At 37.1% G+C, this 6,215-nt stretch overlaps 1 pseudogene; it reads right to left on the reverse strand.

The window, feature by feature from the left end:
- Positions 1-1,893: 1,893 nt before the first annotated feature.
- Positions 1,894-5,213, reverse strand: LOC146552095 (uncharacterized; annotated as a pseudogene).
- Between the last annotated feature and the right edge of the window lie 1,002 nt (positions 5,214-6,215).

Raw genomic sequence — 6,215 nt, forward strand, 5'->3', positions numbered from 1 at the left:
GTATATGTGTATATTTGAGCCTGTGTGGATTGGAGAAAATCCAAAATAAATTCAAACTCTTGCACCCAACTCTTGTTTTTTTAATCATTAAAGATGTCTGCTCTTCAATAAGTTCATCCTAGAAAAACATCCGCTTCAAGATATCAATAACAGCCCAAAATCACCACGACTTTCATGCTCATGATGAGTGTATGTAAACTTCTAATCACAACTGTATGTCCAGTTTAGTATCCATTGTATTAATTTACAACATGCTTATTTACAGTACAGTATAAATCTCTTTCTGTTACTTATACACGTTTTCATATATATTGTTTAATGCATGTCTTTTTTGTGCAAACTGTGATCTTTTAGACTAAAGTGACTAAATTTCTGGCCACACCTGTATGCATAGCTGGACTGGCCATCGGGCATACCGGGCATTTGCCCTGTGGGCCGATGGTGATTTTTTGTTTTTATGGGCCGATGATTTTTTTTAAGTTATTTTTTTTTATAACAGTATAAACAATGACAGATGGTGGATTGGCCAGATGCTGGCAGATGTGTAAACATAACTCAGTTGTTTGGCGGTGGCTGTGGCAGAGCTGCCACAAGAGGCCAACAGGTGGATGAGGGAAAGGGGAAGCAGGAGGAGGAGAGACCCGAGGTGGCCGCCGGTCGGAGTGTCAATCAATCAATCAATCAATCAATCAATCAATCAATCAATCAATCAATCTTTATTTATAAAGCACTTTTCATACAGAAAAAATGTAGCACAAAGTGCTTTACATAGTTAAAAGCAGCCCACCCCACCCTCCAACTCACTCCCCATACTCTCAATACACATATATCCCCCCACCCCCACCCACACACACACGCGCACACTTAAAGAGTAAAAATTGGGCTGGGCTCGCATGAGCCAAGTGAGGAAACATTATAACAGAGAGCCGTCTGCACCGGGAGCCGGTCACAGACCGCAGCCTCCGGGCTGGGCACACAGCCGGAGGGAGGCAAAGGAGCCCCCCAACCAGGCTGAGAGGACCCCAGAGACCCACACTCTTAGAAGGGATGTGTTAAAATTGACACATCATGTGTTAAATTTTAACACATGTGCTGCATCAGATTAGGGACAACACATGATGTGTCAGTTTTAACACAATTAATGTGTCTGCTCCTTTAACACATCTTCTGTGTTAAAAAATGTAAACACAAAGATGTGTTATTTTGACACAAAGATGTGTTAAAATGTGTACATTTCAATTTTTTTTTAAAAAAGGAGAAAAAAGATGGGTATATATTATACACTTATTGAATTCCATTTTTTATTTGGCATATTATAAATCATTACAAACTGAATGAACAACAACTGTCAGAATCTTTTCAATTAAAATGTTTTAAATGCAATTTTAGCCAAAGCTATATCACAATTTTTACTTTACAAAATCAAACAAAATTCATATCTGACTAGCTTTCTATCTCTCTAGATCATTAAAATGTCAAAAAAAATTGAAAAAAGGGCAATCATATATATGATTGCCCTTTTTTCAATTTTTCAATTTTTTCAATATATATATATAATGTTCTGATATAATCCAGACAATACATGAATTAAAAATTTTAAAGGTAACAATTGTCATCTTCAACAAATTGTCAACATTTAACAAATGTGCAGTTGCATGCAAACAGAAAAACATACATTTTGGCGAATATAGCATCCAGGTTATACAATTTTGTACCTTGGGTTTAAATACAAAAATCAAAAATTTCAGCCAATCAGTTCATATTGTCTGACCTTTCCACTGCATAGGCATAAAAATGGTCAGTCCTGATAAGCAGTGTATTTGACAAAGATGCCAAATGAGGTTTCTCACCTCTGTGAACAGAGACTCTCTACATTTTGGACAGGTGAACATTTTACTTGCATCCTTTAATCTGTGCAATCAGCTCCAGTACTTTGGTTTTCCTTTGGGTGGACAGCGGCAGGTCATAGACAAACTCAAAGAAGGTGAAGACGGAGCCAAGTGGTGCTGGATAGGACAAGTTACATACCCAGTACAGTTTGAAAAGCTTATCCACAGCACACGTCAGGCCATCATTCAGAGAAATGGTTACTCTGTCATTCTTAGCAACAATGATGTACTGCCTGGTTGCCCTCTTTAGATCACCGATGCATATCAGCTGGGGTTGGTGTGTTGTGGATGATGCTTCAGGATCACTGCAAAGGGATGCAATACTTGTTCCAGGCTTGGAGATGGGGGAAGATAAAGATAGTATTCAGTGAGGTGTAGACAAATGCTTTCCTCAGGTAAATACCGTGAGAACTTTACTGAATACATACCAGTGCAAAAAAGGCTGCAACGACTGGCACCAACTGTTGGGAGTAGGTGTGTTAACACATGGCGGGGGGGTTCTTGTTTCCAGGGCAGCTACTGATTTGAGCTTCGGAATGATACTGGCTTCCCATTTTCGCAAAAAGAGATCCACCTTTCCTCCTGTAAAATTGCCAAACTCCAAGTCCAGCCTACGGAAATAAAAGAAGTGTTTAAGTTTAAAATGAAGCATTAAATACATTAAATCAAAAGTACATTCTGTCCATTTGGTAGCTGTATGGCTAAAATCAAACTTTACAGTATCACATTTCTGTTACCCATTCCACATCAAGCTTACCTACACAGTGAAACAACAATTTACTTGGAGTGGTATTTGAATACAAGTCCATTATTCCTTAATTTTAGCTATGATTTGGGTCCCATCAGACCCTGAGAAAAAATTAGGACTTTTTAGCTGATGTTCAACTTTCTAGCAGACAATTTCTTATGTTGTCTATCTGCGGTTTGTCCTGTAGAGCTTTTTTGTTGAAAATAGTGCTGCTGAAAGCAGAGTTTCATACAGATTTAGGTGATTTTTTGTAGGGTTTTCACTTCCACGAGCAGCACTTTCTGCATTGTCATTTGATGTCCCTACTATTAGATAGTCATTTGGTGGTACGACTAAGATTTTGGACCATGTGAAAAGTGATGCTCATTGTAATCAGTGCGCAGGGAGTAATGATCAAACTCTGAAGTTATAAAACTTTCAAAATATTCACTAGGAGCTCATAAACATACCTCCAAATGTATCCACTCCTGTTATATACTTTGTATGCAAAACACAACTGAGTGGAGAAGGAGTACATAAACCATTACCAGAGAACCAAGCAACTTACCAGACTTGGCATGTCCAAAAACCGTGGGTACTCTCCGAATATTCCAGGCTCTGAGACTGGTGTATGTTTCCTCCATGCCTGACATGATAATTGGAAGGTTCTCAGCTGAGGGCCGCAATAACTTGGGTGACCCACTCATCTGTGCTGCTGGTATTCCCATCCTCTCGCCTGAGCTTCTTGTCTTCACCACAGTCATCTGTCACTTTTCGCTTCTTATAATGTCTCTGCCCCTGGTCGAGATTCCGTCTAAGGTTGCGCAGTTTAGTCTCTAGGAATCCACAATGAGAGACTGGATCATAATAATGCTCCTGAGGAAGAAAGGACAGAGGTATATGGGTAACAGCTGAGCAATTTTAACTGAGAAAAAAAGCTCTAATAAATAATTAGATAAAGGTTAAACGATACACAGTAAGTGGGAACAAGTGCAATTTACAGTATGTAGTGGAATTTACATTATTAAAATGCTAAATTTACTTACAAATCCTTCCCCCTGTCCTGCCACTTAAGGGTGGAAAAGTGGTGAGGATGCTTTTTGCTACAGTTAGCTTCTCTGCACTAAGAGGGTAACTAGAAAACAAAGGTAAACTTTTTTACTTCTGTGCACTTCAACATTTTTAAAGGAAAACATTCATTGCAAAATTTTAACAAAGTACAGTAAAGTGCGATACTTACTAACCACACCTCTCCACCAAATCCCCAATGCAAGTCTTCACAAGGAGCCTCCTCGATGGCACCGACAGGTTTCATACTCCTTAAGAATCTGTGGGGCTTTCCTGAGTGACTTCAGGGGTTGACTTTGTTCTTCTGTGGTAATGGTAGACTGTGTAAAGGCAACACCAGACACTTTACCTCTCTGCAATAATCTTCAAAGTCATGACAGCAAATTTCCACAGAGCATAAAAGCACGAGTTTACTCAAAAAGCTGCAGCAGAAGAAGGCGGTTTCTTAACTACGTGATTATAACGCAATGACTAAAAGAAATTCTGAATAATAAATAAATTGATTTTATCTTCTAGTTGCTACTTGGTGAATAAATCTGATCCTGACTAATAGTGATGTCTGATGTCTGTGGCACTGCTGACAATAAGAATTTTTTTTTTTTACAAATTTCTTTCTCATCTATAAAAGTGGTTACAAGGACTTTGACAGATTCTAAGTTGTCATATGTGTGCTGAAAAAATGAAACACATGGCTAAATAAGTAAGATAATTTGCATGGTCAAGTTGCTGTTGTTTGGTTTTTTAAATAACACTGACTATTACTTCCTCAGAAGTTCTGCATAAAAAAGAAACTATATCAGAGCATGTTTCCAGCAATAAGCCTTAAAAAAGAATGTGCACATACTTTAGTTAATCATACTAGATGCAAAAACTGCTTTAACTGCTTGAAAAAATAATTATCTCTGTCAATATGAGGTATATTTCATGTTAAAGTTACTCAGTCTTTATTCCTATTCTCTGCTAGTAAACGAATGGTCGCGGTGATAACTACATTTGCTATATTCAGAGCTAACGACAATATTGTCATTTTACTCAACACTGCTACGGTTAGGTGCTGACTCTGGCGTTGCTCATAGACAACATAATGCCTGTCGGAGCCGCTAGCCAACTACCACACTGGTTCTAAGAGCAATTTCTGAATACTCTAATACATAAATAAAGTAAATAGATAAATACATGAATAAAGTAATACATAAAAATACTACCAAAACACATTAACTCTAATGGAGTATGGCACGAAATCCAAGAACTAATAATAAAATTAAGAGTAGGATATGTTAGCAAGACTGTTACATTAAGGTTAGCTAGGTATAGTTAAGCAGTAATTAACTTAAACTCTAAACTCCTTTAATTTATATAAATTCACATTCTTCCAGAAACCCGGCATATTTTCAGTACATTAAGATAAACTGGTAAATGATACTTACTGTAAGGTCTGACAACATACTAGGCGACGTAACCTCCATCTTTGTCTCCTTTGTCTCATTGGCGCGAAAGATAGCGCCCCCTTCCCGCCGCCGGTATGTCATGTTGCTGGGCAGAATTTGTTTCAATTTTAAGCATGTGTGTTCTTACTCATTTCATTTTCTACTTTTGCTTCAATTGTATTCACATGTTACGGTCAAAATTAAGCCTGTTCTTTGTGGATACTTATGCTTATAGTATAGCCATGGCCATTAATTGGTATGCCATACATATTGAGAAAGAAAAAATTAATCCTCTTTCAGAATTTTAGTACACCTTGGTCCACATTACATTATAAAATGTTTTATGTGTTGAAAGTAATGAGGAAAGGATTAAGGAAAACAAACAATAACTAAACATTTTATTTATTCAGTTAATATAGTTATAATACATTGTTAATCTACAATTTATTTCACTAAACACAGGGCTAGCATCAAATTACTGAGCTGCTAATTTTAGGTCCTGTTGTTAGATTCTGAAAATAACACACAAAATGTGTTAAACTGTGCAACACATCAAGTGTGTTAAGCGTTTTACACATTTTTTCAATGTTTACACATTTTCTTACACATGTTATGTTAAAATTTACACAAAATGTGTTAATAGTGTAACAACACATTTTTTGTGTCATTTTTTAACACATCCTTTCTAAGAGTGCAGCAGCCACGGTCAAAAACAGCCCCAGAGAGCGCCCTCCGAGGAAACACTGGAGATATGACGCAATACGATGTATACAGGGTAAAATGATAAAATAAATAAGAACAGGATACAATATAAATATAAATATAAATAGAGTAAGAAGATTAAAAAATGAATAAGAATAAAATCAAGAAATATTAGGTAAATCCTAAATTAATAATAGAATAACAGGATAGAATAAATAAGCATAAAAAATAAATAAACGCTAAGTAAAAGCTAAATTAAAAAGGTGGGTCTTGAGCCTGTTCTTAAAAACATGTACGTTCTCTGCGGCCCTGAGTTCCTCCGGCAGGCTGTTCCACAGACGAGGACCATACCACTGAAAAGCTGCCTCTCCGTGAGTATGTGTCCTGACTTTAGGGACAATC

This window comes from Mchenga conophoros, linkage group LG19 (genome assembly GCF_057382185.1).
Source record: "Mchenga conophoros isolate Kocher_MC1m ecotype Shallow Benthic linkage group LG19, M_conophoros_male_GT1.1, whole genome shotgun sequence".
In the NCBI taxonomy this organism is placed as follows: domain Eukaryota; kingdom Metazoa; phylum Chordata; class Actinopteri; order Cichliformes; family Cichlidae; genus Mchenga; species Mchenga conophoros.